The 22,623-nt window shown below is 53.0% G+C and overlaps 1 protein-coding gene across 1 annotated transcript in view; it reads right to left on the reverse strand.

The window, feature by feature from the left end:
- Positions 1–22,623, reverse strand: part of GAS7 (growth arrest specific 7) — a 200,048-nt gene that overhangs the window by 176,710 nt on the left and 715 nt on the right. The gene's annotated exons all lie outside the window — the stretch shown is intronic.

A 22,623-nucleotide genomic window follows, 5' to 3' on the forward strand; every position in this document is an offset into this window, starting at 1 on the left:
CAAGATATGTTACCGAGTGAAAAAAAAAAGAAATGGAGAAAGGATACATTCTTGTGGGGATGCCTGGCTGGCTCAGTCAGAAGAGCATCTGACTCTCGATCTCAGGGTTGTGGGTTCGAGCCCCATGTTGCATGTAGAGATTACTTAAAAATAAAAATCTTTAAAAAAAAATACATTGTATGGGCGCCTGGGTGGCTCAGTTGGTGAAGCGTCAGACTCTTGATTTCGGCTCAGGTTGTGATCTCAGGGTAATGAGATCAAGCTCCGCGTGGGGCTCCACACTTAGCAGGGAACCTGCTTGAGATTCTCTCTCTCCCTCTCCCTCCGCCCCACCCCCGGCTCGTGCTCACTCTCTCTCTCTCTCTCTCTCTCTCTCTGAAATAAATAAATCTTTTTAAAATAACACATTCTTGTTATTTATTTCAATGAAGAACCAAACCCACAAATCATTAGGATCTATTTTCACAAGGGGCTTGGGAGGTGGGCAATGGGGGTTAGTCTAATTCTGGCTTCTCAACGCTTTTTCTTAAGACAACATTCTCTCAGAAGCCTCTGAAGACACATCATCCCTCATCACTCCCTGACCACCATGAAATTTTAATACCACAGATAAATCGCTGATCCATTTGCGTATCGTGACCCTCTGGTGGGCCACCGGCAATCACTGGTCAGAGCTAGGGTATTTTGTCCAAGAACAAGCTTCTCCCCATGGCAGATGTGTTGTTTAATTCATATGTTATTAATGTGATTAAAAGTTAATAATTTAAAAGATTCTCCCCCTCGGCACCACATGAGACAGTGAGACCGTATTTCCTGCCCCAAATGTCCATGGAGGGGACCTCCAGGAAGCCTGGGTGGTTATGCAGTAATGTAAACATGCACATATGTCTACATCTGTACTGAAAGGAGGCGGACAGCAGAAGAAAATTCGAATCCGTCTGAGGCTGCAAACCTTATCTTGTTGGGGGTGTGCCTAGTGTCTAAGCCTCCAGAGCCCCCATGTCCCCGTGACTGTGAGCTCCCCATCTCAGAGCCCAGTGGAACGTTCTGGTCTCCTGGTTTCCCTCCCACCTCGTGGCTGAACCTTCTCTGTTGTAGCAGGTTTTCCCCTCGCCCGCTTTTGGGGTGCCTCTGGGCCCCATCCCTGGCCCCCTTCTCTTCTCTGTCCACCCCACTTCCTAGGTGATCTCATCCAATATGGCAGCCTGAAGACCAACACCAAGTCGCCATGACGAGTTCAAAGTTATACCTGCAGCCCACTTCCCTGGACTCAAGCCTCACCTTTCCAAATACCCACTCAGTATCATTACTTGAATAGATAGAAGAATCTCAAGCTTTCGTGCCAAAACAAACTCTTGATATCCTTCCCAAAACCCACACCTTCCAATCCTCACTTTCCCATTTATTGTTTTTAACTGTTTTAAAGATTTTATTTATTTGAGAGAGAGCAAGCTTGAGAGCAAGAGAGCAGGAGCTGGGGCAAGGGGGAGAGGGAGAGGGAGAAGCAGACGCCCCACTGAGCGGGGAGCCAGACACGGGCTTCGATCCCAGGACCCCAGGATCGTGATCTGAGCCAAAGTGAGACGCTTCATCAACTGAGACACCCAGGCGCCCCTCGCTTTCTCATTTAATATCAGCTCCTTCTTTCCAATTGCTCAAGCCAAAACCCTTGGAATTATCTTCAGTTTATCTCTCAAGCTATACACGTCCAATGCATCACCAGATTCCATTGGTTTCACCCTCAAAATGCATCCAAAACCCAGTTGCACCAACCACATCAACAGCTACTGCCCTGGTCAAGCCACCATCACCTCTCATTCATGTTACTGTGACAATCTCTACTCATCCCTCATCCTCTTTTGATCCCTGCTCCCCTCTCCTGCATCCCCCAGATCCATGGGGCTTGAACTCACAACCCTGAGACCAAGACCCGAGCTAGACCAAGAGTCAGATGCTCACCCAGGCACCCCCACCCAGATCCCCTCTTAGCAAAGCAGAGTGATCCTTGTAAATGCTGAGTTAGGTCACACGGATCCTCTGTTCAATGGCCCCTCCAATGACTCTCCTGGCATGTGGAGGAAAAGTCAGGTCCTCTTGAGCGTCTCCAAAGTCCTCCTGCCCTGGGCCCCTCCCACCATCCCCAACATTCCCCACCCGCAACACACTCCCTCTTCCTCATCCACCCTGACCTCACTATTGTTCCTGGACTCCAGGTCTGCCCAGGCCACAGGGCCTTTGCACTTGCTCTGCCTTCTACCTTCTGGCTGGAATGCTCTTGTCCCAGAAATCCACACACACTTGTTCCCTCGTATCTTCCCAGGCTTGGCTCAGATATCCTCCCCGCCCCCATCCCATTTAAAATGACCAATCTCCTTAATCATCACCCAGCTTACTTAGTCTTGTTTACTGTCTGTAGCCCTCACTGTAGAACGTCAATTCTATCTGCTATGGGATCTCAGGCTTTGCGGGATGCACGCTGTAGGGGCTCAGCTTTCTTTCCGTGAATGAACGCCTCATCTTGTTAACGTGCCAAAGGGTTGCACTGTGAGGAAGGTGCCCTTTTAACCTTCCAGCTTATAGCCAGCAATTCTCTCACCTCAGAGAAGTCTCTAGGCTTCAAAATACCACTTCCCTGCCCCGTCCCCCTGCCCCAACACATACACACAAAATGCCACCACAGGTCCCTGAACAGCTCAAAGGCTAGTGGGCACTTTCTGTGGCTGAGCCAGCAAATACCACTTGTGTCCCAGGTTTTTGAAGCTCAGCGATTTGCTGAGGACCCAGCCAAGGGCAAAAGCCCCTCCTGACAGCCAGGCACCCGCTTTTCTCTCTGGAGCTCCACGCGAGCCACAAAGCACCCAGGCTCCATCCATCTCTGAGCTCCATTCATGGAAAACCCTGAGACTTGAGTCAGAATCTTTTCCTCTTCTGATCTGGAAGAAAACCAGAGGTGCTAAAACTGAACATCTTGACCGAATTTCCTCCAGGCAAGCTTTCCCCGGGCTCGCTCCCTCCGACACCCCCACCCCTCCCGCCAGACCCAGTCGGAGCCAGACTTTTCAGTGACTCCGTCCAACGCGGAGCTGCGGCAGCGAACCCAGACCCTGAGCCCAAGCAGCAACAACGTTCTGAGCTGGCTCCGCGCCTGTCACCACGAAATGACAAGAGTTCCTTAAGTCAGACCCTCTGGTAGCAAATGAGGAACGCACCAATTTTGCAGGAAATCGGTGTCCCTTACAGCTTCTCTGAAGTAGATTGTGAAAGGAGGAATCCGTACCAAATGAGTCATCGCAAAAGCCACCTGCAACTTCGACACAACCTGGACTTGACGATTCTAAGATGTCGAAAAACAAAAATCACCAGAATGAAGCAGGTCCAAGCGCACAAGCATGCATTTCTCATCTCCCCAAAGAAGTGCCGCCACATGGTTTTTATCTGCTGTGAACCCCCCGCGAGGGAGGGGGGAGGCGGTGGGAAACGCTGGTTTCCAAGCAGAGAGCTCAACGCAACGCCGGCTGGCTGTGCAACCTAAGCCAGTTGCTTAACCTCTCTGAGCCTTCAGGTTGTGTATCTGAGAAGCGGGACCCCACCTGGCCAGGCTGTTGAGAAGACAAATGGGACCTCTCGCCCAAAAGCTCTCCGTAACCACTAGCAGACTAAGCGAGCAGAGTTGGGATCTCCTATGTCCGGAACCCTAGCAAGGGCGCCACGAGCAAGCACGAAGAGGAAGACAGAGAAGTCAGCCGCTGCTCTCTCGCCTTCGAGAAGTTGCAACTTCAGCTGGGACAACGCGCACCAGACCACCGACGATTTAGCCCTCGCGAGGCAAGCTACCGAGAAAAGCGCATGCCTCCTTCTGCCACTTTCCTCCAAGTGTCCCTTGGGTCTGTTTCTTTGGATTCTACTATCTGCCCAGGTATCCACCAATCTGGCTACTTCCTGGCCTGCAAAAGGCCTCAAAGCTGTGTGCCAACAAAGTCTCTAAGGCAGGTGGACGCAGACCCTCCGCAAGGACGCCCGCTCGCTCATCCCGTTCGCGCGGTATCCCCCAGGCCAGCTAAAGAGACAGGACGGCAGAAGCCAGGGAAAGGGGGTTCAAAGGCAGCCACTCAGCAACAGATGGAAAAAAGGAAGCAGAGGAGAAAGTGAGAAAAATCAAAGGAAAAATGAGGAACGGGGAAAACCACCGCCTGACATCTGCCTTTCCGGCTGGCGAACGACTCACACTCACACAGTAGGGTGGGGTGTCCCAGAACAGCCGGCAGGGCTGAGTCAGGAGGGCAGAGCCTTTTATGCCCATTTCGTGGATGAGCAAACAGAGGCTGGACGGAAACCAAGCACACGTGGAGGAAGAAACAGACCGTGAACCTGCCTTCTCATGTCTCCAAACACAGCTGGCAATACGCGCGGCCCGGCCCCGGACTCGAGTCTGCATCTGGAGGCAGCACGAGAGAAGAGGGAGAAGGGCGGGGTGCCAACCCGATGTCCACCGGCTGAGGACGGCGCCCGCAGACGCGACGTGTGCCTCCAACACGAGGGGCCTCGGCCCCGACAAGGCGCGAAGGCCGGACACGCACCACAGCACGGATGGCGTGTGAAGACATCACACCGAGTGGAAGATACCAGACACGAAAGGCCACATACCGTGGGACTCCAGTGGACATGAAATGCCCAGGAGTCAAATCCACAGGCACAGAGAACAGATCGGTGGCTGGCAGGGGCTGGAGAGCGGAGTGGAGAAAGTGGAATGGGGTGGGACTGCTTCCTGGGTCTGTGGTTCCCTTCTCGGGGCGGGGGGGGGGGGGGGTTTGAAACTGCTCTGTAACCAGATCACAGAACATCGCGCGTGTACTAAACATTCCCGAGTTGTGTACTTGAGCGTGTCACCCTGCTAAGTTCTGTTATGTGAGTTTTACCACAAATCTTAAGAAGGGAGGGGACAGGGAGAAAACCCAAGAGAAAATTGGATACAGAGGAAGAGAAATGGGAAGGAGCCAAAGATCCTTAGGCAAGAAAAGAGTTTCCCCAAATCGGGGACCCTCTGCGTGTCAGGCCAGCGGGGGGCCTGCTGGATAAAGGAGGCCCCTCCTCTCACAGGGAACCGCTAACAGGATGCCTTCAGCAGGGGCTGCAGAGAGAGACAGAACCGGCAGCAGCCCAGGGAGGTCAACAGAGCAGCAAGCAGAGGGACAGGACAGCGACGCAGGGGCCAGCAAACGCTCAGCATTCGCTTCTGCGCGCTTTGTAATGACGGAATCGTTGCATTCACTTCTGCGCGCTTTGTAATAACGGAATCGTTGCATTCACTTCTCCGCGCTTTGTAATGACGGAATCGTTCATTCCCCAGACAGGACTGAGTCCCCAAGTCTGGGCCAGCCCCTGTCACTGCAGAGATCAAACCCCTGGCCTCTCTGAGTTAACCCTCCGGACGCTGGCCACGTGCAGACTCACCGGCTGGTACGACCTCGTGGGCAGACGAATGTGGTCTGAGGCTCAGTCCACGAGTGCAATCGGAAACTAATAAATGAAGCTTTCTTCTCGGACTTTCCCGTGTGTTTATCGCATGGGGTGGCTGAGTAGAGGTTACAGAGTAGATGGGACAAGGTCTGTAGAAACACCAGCTCGTCCCCACGGGGCGTGAGCTCTAAGCCGAGTCCCGCCTGCAGAAAACCAGCTATTTTAATGAAAAATTCTGGATGTAGGGCCAGAGTAAGGAATGTAACTTCAGGCCACCGTTTCTGCCAGGGTTCTTCCAGAGGACACGACCCCTTGACTTGTGCTCGCTGGTGGGGACCCTGCGTGGAGAAACCAGACACACAGCTCCACCCCGGTGGGGCTCACATGTTAATGAAGAAGATACACGTGATCACGGCACATACAGAATGCCCGCTAGGGACATGTGTAAGGAGCAGAACGGGACAAGCACAGCGTCCCTGGTCACTGCAAGGTTTTGATCCCACAGAGAACCATATAAAGAAGTCTCCTGCCCAGGGGTGCCTGGGTGGCTCTGTCAGTTAAGCATCTGCCTTTGACATGATCCCAGGGTCCTGGGATCGAGCCCCGCATCAGGCTCCCTGCTCAGTGGGAAGTCTGCTTCTCCCTCTCCCTCTGCCCCCCCCCCACTCCTGCTTGTTCTCTCTCTCTCTCTATCTCTCAAATAAATAAAATAAAATCTTTAAAAAAAAGAAGTCTCCTATCCAAATCCAGGTTCAAGGTCCTGCAGGACTCGGATCGGGCCGCCAGAACAAAGTGCCACGGGACCAGAGGCGCAAGCAAGAGAAATCTATGGTCTCTCAGTTCTGAGTCCAGAAGTGGGCAATCCAGATGTGGGCAGGGCTGGGTTCTCCTGAGGGCTCCCTCCTTGGCCGCCTTCCCCCCATGTCTTCACCTGGTCTTCCCTCTGTGTGTGTCTGAGTCCTGATCTCCTCTTCTTCCAGGACCTCGTTTTAACCTAATTACTACCTCTTTAAGGACTCTGCCTCCGAATAGTTACCTTCTGGGGTGCTGGGGGTTAGGCCTCAGCCCATGAATTTGGGGGCAGAGTGGGGGCCTGGGTAATTCAGCCCATCCCAGGGCCCGAGTGCCCCCACTGCCTTGTACTGTCTCTGGTTGCACCGGACATAACCCCCAACCCCCCCCACCCCCAGCCACTCACCTGCTTCCCCACGGACAAAGAGCCCTCCGATCCCAGGGACCTGAGTCCTGTCGACGGCCTCCCCAGGGCCCTCAACGGCTTTTCTAATTGCCTGAGCAGGGGACAAGGAGGTCTCAGAAGACAGCCTCAGAAGCAAGTTCCAGGGGGCCCGAGGGGGACAGACCACCCAGCAGAGGACTGAGTGGGTGGGGCAAGGCCACCAGGAAGGGTGGGGACAGCGGGGTCCACGGGCACCAGGCCCCTGCCCATTTCCTGCACAGACTCTCTGAGCAGGCCACGCATCGGTATCAGCTTACCCGGAATTTCAAACCATGGTCACGTCCACAGTCACCTTGAAAAGCCCCTCAACCCAAGAGCCAGCGGGACGAGTGTCACCACTCTCAGACCGATGAAGACGCTGGTCAGAGATTTTGGTTGAATTGTGCAAGGTCAAAGGGCCAAGAGGTGTGTGGGGCGGGGGTCCTCCAATTAGACTCCTGACGGCTGTCCATGGACCCCTCGGCTACACCCAGCTGTCCCCGCAGCTGAGAAGCAGGACGGGGCGGCAGGGAGAAGACCAGTCCATGGGACATCCTCTCATCTTCTGTCCTTCACTCTTGCAAAACAAAATGCCTTGTTCGCCAGGACCCAGAGGCCTTACTTTGATGTTCAGCATTCGGAGCCCACCTGGCTACCCTTCCCCCCAACCTTGGTCTTCCATCACCCCAAACCTCACCTGGTGACAAGGCCATTCACACCTATTTGGCAGGAGACTGCTTAAGCCACGAGCCAAAATCAGAGCAAGACGCACCCAATTCTCTAAGATAAGCTCTCTCTTTATCCTCTTCGTACACCTGTCCGTGCATCCAGCCATCAAACCCTCACTGAGCCAGACCTCAGCGAGGCCAAGCACTGTGCCGGGCTGGAGCGGTTACAGAGATTTCTCCAGCAACTGTCCTGCCCCAGAGGAGCTCAGAGTGCAAAGAGGGCAAGTCACTGCGACCCGATGCGGTAATTGAAGGGCGGGGCGGGGTGCCCATGGAAGCCAAAGGAAGAATGACCAACCTGTCCTGCGTCTGGATGAAGATCCTCAAGCCCCAGGCAGCCCTGACAGCGAAGGGACTCCAGCCAGAGGCGGCAGCTCTGCGAAGGCGCAGGTGCAAAGGGCTGTGTGTCCAGAGAGCAAGCGAAGAGGCTGGGGAGGCAGGTCAGGTGCCGTCTCTGGGCCACCTTGGCGCTCGGGGCAACAGAGATCTGATGGAGGGGATTCTACAGCGCTTGCGCTTTCGAGGACATCACAGATGGCCGTGCGAGCGTGCAAACACGAGCCCCACGCCTGGGGTTTCCTGGCTCAGAAATCCTTCCTAAGGATCGGGTTCTCGGAAACCTTGCTCAGTCCCAGGGGGAGGTCCAGCATCCTCAGACCGCTTCCCCCCGACCTTCCCACCTCCCAGAACGACTTCCCTTCCTCCCTCCCGCAGAAACCAGGAGAAACGCAAAGACAGGTGACTCTGTGATTATCAATCACGCCCGCGGCGCGCGTCCACACGGCAACCCTCTCCAGCTTCCCCGCATCTCACATCGGTCCTCATTTGCAAGACTTGCAGCTGTAGCCGAATATATATATAGTCTCGATGCAGTGAAGCATAATTTAGACCTTCTCCTGCTTCGCAGAGAAACCATTTCCCTGAGACTAAGAATAAAGCGGACCACCCTGAGCAACGAAGCACCCCAACTAGCCCCCCGTAAGCCCCTGGGAATCAAACCAGAGCTGCACTTGAGTCTAGCACCCCCTAGAGCAACGCGGCTGGGCAGAGAGGAACGTGAGCATTTGGCAGCACAAAACACTGGGCTTCTCCAGTGGAGTCCCACAGAACCCCGGGGGGCTTCCTGGAGGAGTCGCCCAAAGAGGAAAGGGAGTGATGGAGCCACTGAGGGCAGCAGCCCTGGCATACAGACTTCCAAGAGCCAGCACCAGCGAACGGCAGGTCTGGGAAACAGATTTTCAGACAAGCTCTGGCTCCCCTGCCTCCCATTCATGCTGGAGCATAGCTGTCTTGTGGGGCCACAGTCCTGGTCAAGGGCAAAGGACTCGGGCCAGCAGCCTCTCCAGGCCCGCCAGAGTGCCTGGCAATGCTTTGGTTAAGCCCTATATCTGACATCTCCCCGCGGGCTGGGTCTCCCCCCCACCAAATACACGGGGAATGAGGAAGCAGCCTGGCTCTATTTTCATCCTGGCTACTTTCTCCTGGGCGAGGCTAAGCAGGTCCGTCTGCAATTCCAAACTCTATCAGGATCTCTGACGCTACCCCCACCACTGGGTTCCTCGAGGGCACACACAGACCAGGTCTCCCAGCCTCCTCCCCACCTGAGCACCCAAAACCCCAGCTCACCGTCTCCCTGATCCCAAACTCTCCATCAGCATGCATTCATCACCGGGCCAGAGTGGCAAGCGGACACCACTCTATTTTTTTTGGTCCTAGAGACCAAAGATTGTCTCCTCTGTTCAAAGCAGGGAGTCAGATCCAGGAAGACTCTGCCTTCTCCCTTGGCTGGGCTGCCGTGAGCCCAGAGGGAAGACTTTTCCTCTGTTCCCCCGAGACCAAGGATGAGCAGAAAGCCCCCAAAGGGCTACCTTGAAGGATCAGATTATAGGTGCAGGGGAGACGGGAACTGAGGCGCAGTTGGGCTTCCCCCATGACGGTGGCCTTTTGTCCTCTTCAAAGAACCCACAACGGAGCTCAAACGTTGCAGCTGGCTAGCCAAGGAAGGACTCCATGTCCCCTCCGCCAGGTCACAAAACACATCAACTTTAAAATATCCAAAGCAGGGCATTTACCCTCACTCTGACAAGGAACCCGCCCAGTCGGGGGGGGGGGGGCTGTTAATGCATCCTCGGCGTTTACAGGCTGGTTTATCTGCCACGTGCTCCAGGATAAGATCCCCCTTAATTACCAACCTGCAGGTAAGATTCCAATCTTGGTCACACCCAGGAAGGTTTATGGTACCCAGGGAGGGTCCTCACGGGAGGAGATTCAGAAGACCTTTCAAAATAAAAATTTCTGTTTAAGTCTGCGATCTAAATATATCATGACAAAGCCAAAGATTCTTCCCTACAAGGGCCACGATTCCTCGGGGAAGTACAACTTCGTGATGCGAAGCCTGGCGAAAAGGGACTTGGAGGAGCTAAGCTATAAAATGAGTTAGGGGCACCCGCGTGGCTCGGTCGGTGAAGCGTCTATCTTCAGCTCAGGTCATGATCTCAGCGTCCTGGGATCGAGCCCCGCGGCGGGATCCCTGCTCAGCGGGGAGTCTGCTTCTCCTTCTCCCTCTCTCAAATAAATAAATTTTTTTAGAAGCTTTTTTTAATGAAATGAGTTAAGGTGACAGTGACCAAAAGCCAGAAAGACACAGTCACCACCAGAAAGGGCGACCAAGAGGTTTCTTTCACAAAGAAAAACCAAACATTAATGGCCAGCACTCTGGGTGACGGATGGGAAGCCGGAATCAGCAGCGGCCACCAACACAGACGTTGTCTGGACACCACACCGTCCGCAGAGCATTTACGCCCAAAGGAGACAGTTCTAACTTGCAACGATGCTCTGATGCGGGCCTCAGTGTCCCCATTTCAAAGATAAGGAAACTGAGGTCCAAGGTCAGGTAATCAATGCACCCAAACCCAGATCTGATCAGCCCTGAACAGCGTGACCCCTGACTGCCTCCCGACATACTACGAACTCAGGGGAGCTCCCAGTCTGGGACTCTAGGAGCGCCCCAGGAATCCCATCGGCCTGGAGGGAGGTTCATTTCCTCAACACCTGTTTCCTCTCTCCAGCAGGAAACAGTAAAGGTGACAGTCCTACTTCATGGACTCAGTTTCCTGCTCCCACAGCGGGGAGGCTGCCTGAGTCGTGAACACGCTCTCCCCCAATGTCGTTACCCACACTCCACAGGCGTGAGATGCGTGGGTGAAGAGAGAGATTCCCTAAGAATGTCACTCTCCAAACTCTTATTATCTTTCCCCCTTGTGAAGCCAAATAAATCTCATGGGTAGCAAACCCAGCATCTTGTCTACATTAGTGGAAATGACCAAACCATGATCCTTCGTTTATAATTTTAAGATTTTTATCTTTTTTTTTTAAGATTTTATTTCTTTATTTGACAGAGAGAGAGACAGCCAGCAAGAGAGGGAACACAAGCAGGGGGAGTGGGAGAGGAAGAAGCAGGCTCCCAGCGGAGGAGCCTGATGCGGGGCTCGATCCCAGGACTCTGGGATCATGCCCTGAGCCCAAGGCAGACACTTAACAACTGAGCCACCCAGGCACCCCTAAGATTTTTATCTTTAAGTAAACTGCCTAGGGGGAGATGGGGTGTGGCTGCTGATGGGTAAGGACAGTGATGCAATGACCTGAAACTGATCATGGTAATGGTTGTACCCCGCAATGAATATGCTAAAAATAAAAAAAAAAAAAGAAATTATAAAAAAAAAAAGAAATATATATATCCCTATATATATATATCCCTAACGGGTGCCTAGGTGGCTCAGTAGGCTAAGCGTCTACCTTCAGCTCAGGTCATGATCTTGGAATCCCTGGATTGAGCCCCGGGTCAGGCTCCCTGCTCAGCGGGGAACCTACTTCTCCCTCTCCCTCTGCCCTTCCCACCCCCACTTGTGCTTTCTCTCTCTCTCTCTCTCTCTCTCTCTCAAATAAAATAAATGAAATCTTTAACAAAAAAAACGCTTTGCTACTCAAATTGTCGCCCACGACACCAATACCACCACCAATGGCATCATCACATGGGAGCTAGTTAGAAAATGCTAGAGTCTGGGGCCCAACCCCAGGCCTACTGGATCAGAAATGACACGGTACAGGTAGGTTCTCAGCGTGTGCTGACAGCAGAAGACAAGCCCCAGGTACTCAGACCCTCCCTTGTAATATGAAAACACGAGGGGTTCCTGGCCGGCTCGGTCAATGGAACGCGCACGACTCTTGATCTCGGGGCTGTGACTTCGAGCCCCACCACGCAGCGTGTCAAGACTGCTTAAAAAAAAATAAAATCTCGGGGCGCCTGGGTGGCACAGCGGTTAAGCGTCTGCCTTCGGCTCAGGGCGTGATCCCGGCTTTGTGGGATCGAGCCCCACATCAGGCTCCCCTGCTATGAGCCTGCTTCTTCCTCTCCCACTCCCCCTGCTTGTGTTCCCTCTCTCGCTGTCTATCTCTGTCAAATAAATAAATAAAATCCTTGAAAAAAAATAAAATAAAATCTCTAAAAATAAATAAATACGTGAAAGTATTAGACTGGAGTATCAGATGAGCGGATCCCGTGTTGAGTGGGTCCTTGTCGATCAACAATGCAACTTAAGTTTTATTTTTCACTCCGAGCACAACAAAGGCTTGCAGCTAAATGAGAACAGTAGACTCAAACTTCCTCTATTTCTAAATTACATTACGAATCAAAAACAAATGGGCTCGGTGACACTCCTCCCTGAGCCCTGCTAAAATAAGGATCCTCTGTCATGATTAAATTAGGACAAGGGCTCCTCGCTGTAGAATTTTTAAAATATCATCTCTAAAGAGTTTTTACAACCTAATTAGGTTTTGTTGTTGTTGTTGTTGACTAATCCTGGAGTTCTCTGTGCATTTGACAAGCAAATGAGAAGGGAGGAGGGATTAAGGCATCAGAGACAGACCCACGGATGCAAAACACCCGGAAGGGTTTTCATTCCAACAGCACAAGTGTGAGGTCACCTGCCAGCGTCACCCTGGAGGGGACAGCACATCCTTAAGGGCTCCCCAAAGACGAGCCGCTAACCTCAGTTCCCTTTCTTGGCTGTAGCTCACGGAGCCCTGTGGAGAGCTGGCACATAGTAGGTGCTCAAATATAAATGTTTGGGTTTTGGTGAACCAGAAATCGTGACAGATGTATTGACCACAAAGAAAGAAAAAAAAAATCATAGGAAGTCCAGGGGTCAGGAAACAGTCGCATGTGTTCAAAATGCAGAGTATTTATTCCTGTGCCCAGCAGAGTGCTACACGGCAGGATAGCTTGGAGAAGGGGACAGCAGCTTTGCAAGAACGATTAAGAGCTCATCCTGGCTCTAAGGAACTAGGGGGACCTGATAAGGTCTGCAATGTGATGAAGACCCTGCAGCCGTGGGAGCCTGTCAGACACGCAGCACCTCAGGCCCCCTCCCAGGCCTACAGAGGCAGGGTCTGCAACCAACAAGACCCAGGGAATGCATTTTGAGAACCTTGTTCCAGAAGCACGGGATTCCGTCCTGGGAAGCACAGCGGAAGGTAGAAGCAGAAAATACTGAGCCTGAAACAGTGCAGAACCGGGGCACCCTCCCCGAGTGAGAGCACGTCCACATCGATGCAGGTTGCTCCTCTCCTCGTGAGCACATGGTGGGACGGCCAGCTACCACGTTAGGCGTGCTTTGGTCAATTAAATATAAGCACAAGTATCAGATGTCACTTCTGGGCAGAAGCGTGAGGGACCAGCAAGATTCCAGACGGTGCTGGCTCCTTCATCCCGGGTCCTGGAGGGTCTCGTGGCCCCAAACCAACTTGCGACAGACGTGCAGCCTGAGGAAGAAGCAGACTTAGGCTGTTTCACTCACTGAGATCTGGGGGTTGTTCATTATGGCAGCACATCCTATGCCATCCTGACTGATACAGCACATCGCCCGCAAAACCAGCACTTTCTCAGAACCCTTCCTCGACTCCCCATGGAGAACTGCTCAGTCGCATGATGACCTGTGGGTAGGACTTCTCGAAAACCCCGAACAGCGTTGCTTAATTCACCGACCCTCTTCGCTCTTCAGACTTCACTCCGACAATCCCCTCCTCTTCTCCTTTCCAGATTGCCTTGTGTTATTTACCCTTTTATCTTATTGTGCTGCATGCCTTTCGGTAAGCTGCTCTAAATCCTTTTTGCACCAAGGTGATAGACAGATAGTCACACGTGCAGATAGACCAGACTTGGCTCCAAATGAATTTTGGCTGTTACCAAAAAAAAAAAAAAAAAGAAAGAAAGAAATCAAAACCACCCCTCCTCCCCCAAAAGACAAAGACTTGCTGTCACTGAGAATATGTAAAAGAACATGGCCCTGGGCCAGCAAGTACTCCTTCAACCTGTTCTCTCCACGAAAGGATACTTACAGAAGGCATGGTACACACAGTCCCTGCTTTTAAAAAGCAATTCATTCCTGGACACACCATCTCTTTTTGCCTTGTCATAAGGCGAGATCTGAAGTATGCTAACTCCACAAAACATTTAGCATCATTGACCAAATTCTTTCTTCCGTTAAATTCAGCCTCGATATACGTATTGAGTCCCTCCTGCCCGCCTGACCTCATGCTCAGCACAAGTGAGCATTATTTTAACCAGTTCATTCTGGTTGGACAGGTTGTGGCCAATTTAAGCTCAAGTATTAGAAACAGTGCTACCACGGGATTCCTGACGCCCACACCTTGCCTATCAGATGCTTCCTGAGCCCCAATTTCTAGAAATGGAATTGCTAGATCAGAGGGCATGTATATTGTGAAGGCTTTTAAAGTATATTGCCCAATTACCCTCCAGGGAGGGACGCTTGGGTGGCTCGGGCGTTTGGGCGTCTGCTCTTGGCTCAGGTCATGATCCCGGGTCCTGGGATACAGTCCCACATCAGGCTCCTTGTTCATTGGGGACCCTGCTTCTCCCTCTGCTTCTGCCTGCTCTGCCCGCCGCTCCCCTGCTTGTGCTCTCTTTCTCTCTGACAAATAAATAAATAAAATCTTTTAAAAAAAAAAAATACCCCCCAGGGAGCCGAGCACAATTTTCCCACACCATTCCTTGCCAATGCTCATTCTTTTTCAATTTCAACAGTTTTCATTAAAGCAAGTATCTTCTTAAAAATGTGCCACTCTTCGGGGCACCTGGCTGGCTCAATCTGAAGAGCACGCGACTCTTGATCTCGGGGTCATGAGTTCGAGCCCCATGTTGGGTGTGGACATGGCTTAAAAAAATAAAAAAACTTTCCAAAAAATTTTTTTAAATAATAATTAAAAATTTGCCACTCTGATTACTAGGGAGACTGAATACGCTGATGACTTTGCCTACCTTTTATTATCAAGTGACCACCCAAGGTCTTTGCCCATTCTCATATGGATGTGATCCTTTGTTTTTGTTTTAATAATTTATAAGAGCACTTTCTGCATTAAGGATATTAACTTTTTCCCGATTTGCATTTGCCTTTGCCTCATGTTTTCAAGGAAGTCTCTGGTGGCAGAACGGACGGACGATTCACAGATAAGGAGAAGCCAGTAGGAAAAGGGTATCACCACCAACCTGCAAGATATGAGGCCCACCGCCCCCCCCCCACCGAGTCAACTCACCAGCCAGTGCTTTTCTGTTTTTTTTGTTTTGTTTTTTGTTTTTTGTTTTTTTTAAGATTTTATTTATTTATTCGACAGAGATAGAGACAGCCAGCGAGAGAGGGAACACAAGCAGGGGGAGCAGGAGAGGAAGAAGCAGGCTCATAGCAGAAGAGCCTGATGTGGGGCTCGATCCCAGATCGCCGGGATCACGCCCTGAGCCGAAGGCAGATGCTTAACCGCTGTGCCACCCAGGCGTCCCCAGCCAGTGCTTTTGACTCGACCTGTACAATACACTCCAGATCCACCCACTTCTCACCGTCTCCACTGCCACCACCTAGCTTCCCTTCCCACCCTCTTCACGGCCAGTCTCCACACCACAGCCCAGATGAGCTTTCCAAGACAAATCAGAGCGCGCCCTCCCCTGCCATCAGACCACAGGGTTCCTGCGGCACTTGGAGAACTAGCTACCAACCAGGAAAAAGAACGGATAATTATGCAAGGGGCCGCAACGTATCACTACAATGGCAATCCTATTGCAATATAGAAACGAATCACATTAGCATGCTGAATGCCTTAACTTTACACAATGTCATATGTCAAACGTGTTCTATTTTTAAAAGTCTTTAGAAGCTTGAAATCAAGCCATGATGGGAGTGTCAATACGCCAGAAATGCAAACCTGGGGGAAAGGGCAAGAAATTCCAAATTATTTCATAGTACATTTCTTCTACAGGGCAGAACAGGGACTCTTAGAGAAAAATCAAGTTATAGGTATGCATGTATACAGTCGGGGGTGGGGGAAGCACAACAACAAATATGCAAATATCCTGCCTCTCTCTCTGTCCCATCCCACCTCTCCTGCCCCTGTTCCCTGCTTTCCAACCATTCTAGAACATTCTGGTTCTTGCAAATATATCACACAAACACCACTCTTCAGGGTATTTGCATTCGTGATGCCCTCTGCTTCAAATCACTTCTCCCCAGATACATGGCTCTGTATCATAAGATCTCTGCTCAGGTATCACCGACTCCGAGAAGCTTCCCCGAGGGTCTTATTGAACCCCCTCCTGCACCCCACACCCCACTCCAGCACAACACCCTGTTTTATTGGCCTCACGGTACTTGAAAATTATCTCTTTTGTGTGTGTGTGTACCCTCTCCCCAACGAAGTGTAAGCTTCTTTGCTGTGTCTGTCACTACTTCCCCTCAGGCACTTACCAAAGAACGCACATCCCCTCCCAGACACTCAGGGTTTGTTGAATGAATGAGTGATCGACTTCTGAACTTCTAAACTACATCCAGCCCATAGCTAAGAATGCCTTTTACATCTTTAAACGATTGAAGACGAAGCCAAAGATGAAGAACACCGCAAGGGCCCAGGAAAACTGTAACGAAGTCAGATCTCGGTATCTATAAATAAAGTTTTATTGGAACTCAACCACACCCATCGGTTCTCGGATCATCTATGGCGGCTTCACACTCCGACGACAGAGCTGAGTAGTTGTGACAGAGCCCATATGGGGCACTTTCCTGGCTTCTCACCGCCTCTGGCGCTCCGCAAATCCCAGCGACGCGGCTGTAACTCCACTTTGCCTCTTGGCCCGCAAAACCGAAAATGTTTCCTAGCCCTTTACAGATAAAGGATGCCAGCACAAGTGCAGAAGGGGAAGGCTCTGAGAAATGTTTCGAAGGGAGAGCAGACAAGGCTTGCTAACCCAATGAACAGGAGAAGAGGAGGTCAGGGATGCCTGGGGGTTCAGTCGGTGAAGCATCTGCCTTCGGCTCAGGTCACGATCTCAGGGTCCTGGGATCGAGTCCCACATCGGGCTCCCTGCTCAGCGGGGAGCCTGCTTCTCCCTCTCCCTCTACAGCCCTCCACCCTGCTCATGCTCTCTCTCTCTCCTGCTCTCGTTCTCAAATAAATAAATAAAATCTTTAAAAAAGACAGAGAGAGAGAAGAAAAGGTTAAGGGGGAGAGTGGCAGGCCAGGTGGGGGATAGAGAGATAGTGGTTTCACTGTGGTTTGGCAGGTGGGGGTAGAAGGCATCCAAGGGGACAGAGAGATTATGAGCTTAGTCTGGACAAAAGACAAAAGTCCCTGGGGACTGAGTCTAGCTACCAGCTCAAGAAGTAAAGCAAATACAGTCAACCAGGAAGGGTCACCTAATAAAACACATCTTTATCAGACAGTAGACAGGGGAGACGCGAAGTGTGCAGGGAGGAGGCAGTGAGTCCCCAGGAACCCCCCAAAACCCCTCACAAGTCCATACACCTGTTGCACTTACCCCTCCGTGATGTCACCAAAGGACAAGCCAGACACCCACCCCACCCCACCCCCCGCCGGCCACCATTTCCACTTCTCTCCAGGTGTAAACACCACCCCACAAGTCTCACCATTGCAGGGAGAGAGGAATATACTAATTTTGCAATTAAGCACAAGGGGGGGGGGGATCGGTCCTGGCATTGTGTTAGAAAGCCTGCCGTGGGCTGCCTTGCCGCTGTGAGTAATCAGGGAGCCGACTGCGAGAACCATGTCCCCCGAAGCGGCCGCACAAAAATCCCCACGCCTCCCACAGATACAGGGCTTCCTGGTCTACCAAACCTCTCCTTTCTCCGGGCAAGTGGGGACCGGCACCCGTGCTCGCAGATGAGGTCAATCAGCCCGTCGGATGAAAGCTGGGGGTTTTTTTTTCCAGGCTGAGAGAGCCCAAGAAGGTCAGCATCTCATTCATGTTTCTAGGTGGCGATGGGCAGAGATTCACGTGGTGGTGAACACATGTCAGGGATTCCTGCCGACTTGTTGCTAAGGGAACTTTTGTGAGGATGCCCTGAATCCACAGAATCCGTAAGCCCTGCCCACTGCTTTGAAGTCCTGTGGGGTGGCCACTTGACCAGAGACGCGACGCCCTCCCACGCGGAGGCGGGCAGAGGGGTGAGCTGAAGGTAGATTTTCAAACAGCAGGAGCTGCAAATGCGGGGCGCGGCCCCCAAATCAAAGGGCGGGATGACCGAGTGACGACAGCAGCAAGCCCGTTGGGTCTCTTCGGTCATGGTCACATCCTCTGGGAGCCCCAGCCCTCATTACAGCTTTAAGAACAGAGCTGAAAACTACCTTAAGAAAAAATCCTGCAGTGAGGGACACGGTCACACCCACCTTTCTGTAATTCTCACGGTCCAGAATCCAAGGCTCAATCTGTGTAACGTAGCAAGCAGCTACTAGATATCAGACAGCTCGGATACACTGTGTCTATTAATCACCAGCTCCAAAGAGCACCCCCACACCCGAGAAGCCTGGACTGCCATACCAATGGCCCAGTGGACAGACCCAGGCTTTAGGGACAGGAAAATCTGGTTTCCAATGCGGCTGCAACATGTATCAGGTGGCCTTTATGAAGAAATCCCTGGCGTCTTTAAAAAAAAGAGAGAGAGAGAGAATCTCCTCTGGGGATGGCAATGGAGAATTTTCTAGCAGAACCACAGCCAAGTCTCCTGCCCTTTACCTCCTTCTGGGGGCTCTCTCTCTCTCTCTCTCTCTCTCTCTCTCTCTCTCTCTCATCAGTCTGGGCTGGCACTGTCCCTCTTTAATGGATCACTGTCCCAGATGTGTTCTCCTTACCCTTCCAGAGCTGCCGGTCTGCAAAAGGGCCCTCAATGCACCTGCTTCCACACCTGTATCCACACCTGTAGGCACCTCCCTCCCACACAGAATCCCAACTGGTCCTGTGACTCACTTTACCAATAACATGGTCCAGAAGGGATGTGCCTGTTGTGAGCCCGAGCCCTGAGAAGGCCTGGCAATTTGCAGTTTGCATTCTTGGAAGCCAGCCACCGTGGAAAGACTCCAACTCCCCGCGAAAGACAAAGGCCATGTGGAAGGGCCCTGGAGGATAAGACACCATGCGGAGAGAAAGGCCCCCTTGGAAGAACATCAAGGCACCAGACATGGGAGTGAAGACGCCATTTTGGAGTTCCCAGCCCCCCCACCCCCCCACCATCTGACTGCAAATACACGACAGACGCCAAGACAGACCAGCAGAAGAACCACCCAGTGGAGCCCTGTCGACTCAGAGTGACGTGCGAGGGAAGAGTAAACGGGTGTTTTGCAACACGAAGTCTTGGGGTGGCCCAAGTCTTGGGGTTCCACAGCAATGGATAAACCATCGTTCCTCAATTACCCACAACCCAGCCCAGCTCCCCAGCTCCCCATCACCGCATCTCCTCATTTCTCTTTCTCACACCCACACCTTGAAGGTTCCGGCTGGATACCACGTGAACCCAAAATGGGAGGACAGAAGGTGAAGAGAAGGAGATGGGGTTCAAGGGTGACCCCCTGCAGCCACCTAATTCTGCTGGCAAACAGGGTCCCATTGTTAGCGCTTCCGAGGTCTACACCCCACAGCCAGATGGTGACTTCTAAGAACAGCACCTCAGTCGAAGAAAGCTATGCTGTGTTTGCATTCCCATCTTATTTAGCCCCAGAATTAGTATTTCCCAAAAGCTCTGAGGGGTTTCTGCAGATGCCTTCCAGTATCTTCCACGTCCCGAATTTATTTTCTCCATTCAAGGTTAAGAGCAGGTCACGGGAATTCCTGGCCTTCTGCCCACCGGACATGCCCAGCCATTGGGTTCCCTCCTCTGAGGAGCCCAGATCCTTGCGGCCAGCCCTTGGCCCCACCAGGGTCCCCCCACACCCGCCCCCCTTCTCCACTTGGGCTGACGGTTTCCTGGAGGCCGCTTTCTGGAAGCCAAGGCTATGCTGCACCCTTCTACCATTTCCTTGGCGGCCTGACCCAAGACACTCCCCCGGGGAGCCAGGACCCCGAGCTGGCCCCTCCCCCAGGGCTGGCTGGCCTCCCAGGCAGATCTCTGAGCCCTGTTCGAGTTAGCTCCCAGCTGCCTCCGTGGGGTACACTTTTTGCAAAGCCAGGGCCTCTCAGTTCCCCTTTCTTCGGAGGAACAAGAAAGAAATCCTCGGGGAGCGCCCATTTTGCATACGCTGCTCTCGACCCGTAATACCCTTCCGCCAATATGGGGATCCCTCTTTCCACCAGAGAGCCAAAGGTCCCCCGCGCCCAGCTGTGTCCCCAGCATCACACTCTTCCCCCAGGAGGCTGGTGCCGTCCCTTCTGCCTGGACCTGTCTCCCCAACAGCTCCCCTGGCCTTTTTTTTTTTTTAAGATTTTATTTATTTATTTTACAGAGAGAGACAGCCAGCGAGAGAGGGAACACAAGCAGGGGGAGTGGGAGAGGAAGAAGCAGGCTCTTAGCGGAGGAGCCTGATGTGGGGCTCGATCCCAGAACGCCGGGATCACGCCCTGAGCCAAAGGCAGACGCTTAACGACTGCGCCACCCAGGCGCCCCTCCCCTGGCCTTCTGATCTCCACGCCCCCAGCCGGCTCAGGGCCAGGCACCTGCTGGCCAACATCCCATGAGCTTGTCCAACTCCGGGCCCCTTGCCCAGCCTCCCAGCTGCGGCACCAACTTCCGGCCTTGATGAACACCTGGCCAGGGCTTCTCCAGACTCATGACTTCATACAGGGGCCAATCTGCCGACAGAGACTCCCTTGGGAGCTCTGCACTGTCGCCTAACCAAGTCTGGCTTCGAGGACTCACCTCATCCCAAGGGACTCTACCCACCAGCCTCCAAGCCCTCAGCCTGGGGGTCCAGCCTGCTCAGCAACCAGGTTCCCAGACACAGACGGCCTGATCTGCAATCCTTCCTCGGGAAACTGCACCTGCCTTGACCTGAAAAGTCCCAGGGCTCAGGTGCACCCATGCCTCCACTTGCGGGAAAGCCAGCAGCCTCCCTGTGACAGCAGCAAACTTAAGGGTTAGCAGGAGGGATGCTCCGGGCGGGAAGGAGCAGCTGCCCTCACCGTAGCCCCGTGCGCAGCCTCCCCTTAGGGGTGCTGTCACCAGCTCGCTGACCTGGAGGCCTGCCTTCCCCTTTCCCTCAAGGATCCAGATCCTTCCCTCCTGCTTTTCAGCACTTGAGCCCACACTGCCCTATTTAAAACAGACGCAGTCACGGGGTAATTCAGCCATCGGAGCCTCTGGGCCAATATGCAAGATCACCCCCAGGGCAAGTGCCTTCACCTCTCGTGCTTGCCTGAGAAATGGGGATGGGGCCTCCCCCTTCACACAGCTGTCAGGGGGACCGGCGCCTAGTAGGTGCTCAAGAAATGGAAGCCCCTCCCAGCAGTGGTGCTCCCACAGACGGGCACTTCTGGGCACGTCACCATGGGGGGTTGGTCTAAAAGCCCCTCACCAAGCACCAGAGATTTCCAAAGCTTGTAGGCAACACGGGCCGGGACTGATCTACCCAAGACTGTCCCAGGAGATCACTCTGCATGTCTCCTGGGTCTGGTTCACCCTCCCTTTCCCGAAGGAAAAAACAGAGCCGGTCCTTGCTTGCCAGCGCAGCCTACCAACACCCCCACCCCCAGCCTCGCCCCCACCCAAAACACAGCTGGCTGCAACCAGCCAGGGACGCTCCTCACCGGACAGACATCCAACAGCCAGATTTCCACATCAGGATTTCCTGGAAAAAGTGTGGCCACCAGAGGAACTCTGAAACAGGAGTCTGTCCCAGGGCTTCTGAGCCAGGAACCAGGAGGCTTCAGGTCTTCCCAAGAAGGGACACACTTGCTTTCTTTCCCACCTGAATCCCGGGAAAGGAACCGGGGAAGCTGAGGGGCACACCTGAGCCTGTCCCAGGCACACAGGTTTCTCAAAACACAGAACCACGAGGGTTCTGGAACCTACTCTTCTGCCAGGCCAGGAAATCTTTCAGCCTAAATTTGGCTCGAATGCTACCAACCCATTTGGGGAGGGATTTTGTACCTCCAGGAGGCCAGGCTCTCATTCTGGTAATATTTCCACGGGATATTTCTCACCAAACTCACCCATAATCATTTAGCCCCATCCATCTATCATTCTTTCTTTCTGTCCTTTTTTTTTTTTTTCTTTGAGTCCCACCCAGCAATTTCTCTCCAAACTTGTTACTCTGTTCTTTGTGAAGTAGGTCGGGGTCAAATTATAAATAAAATCAGACTCCCTGATTGGGGAGGTGTTTCTGCAGAACCTTTGACATATACTTACTTACACAGTTGGGGGTCACTGCCCACTGAAGTCTGTACAACAAGCCTGGGGTTAGGCAGCTTTTTACGAAAGGCCAGGTCACTCCTCCCTCCCCCCTCCCCGCCCCCACCAAAGGACTTTGGAAACTTCGGAGCCCACTCCGGCTGTGACCATGAGCTCAGCGATTAGAGGACAGGGAGGCCTCCCAACTGTCACCCAGACAATAAACAGCCAGCCGACTTGGCTCAGCAGGTCCTGTGCAGTCCTGGGGGCAGGCCAGAACCCCAGGAACAGGCCACTCTCAGGCTCTGGACCTTAGCCTGGGGACGCTGGACCAGGGGAGGGGCGCTGCGGCACCCCTGGATCTGGCGGGCGGCTCGGGCTGGTGGCCAGCCAGGCTCAGCTGACCAGCAAGTGGGCGGCTCCGAGGCGGCCGGGCAGCCTGACCCGGGGCAGCACGACCGTCCACGGGTCGGCAGGCTCCGGGACCGGAGTGATGCCACTTTTCCGATCCCGATCCGCTGCGCGTCTTCCCTAGACCGCCAGGCTC

Source organism: Ursus americanus, chromosome 14, assembly GCF_024610735.1.
Source record: "Ursus americanus isolate L20-20 chromosome 14, mUrsAme1.1.p, whole genome shotgun sequence".
Taxonomy (NCBI): Eukaryota; Metazoa; Chordata; class Mammalia; order Carnivora; family Ursidae; genus Ursus; species Ursus americanus.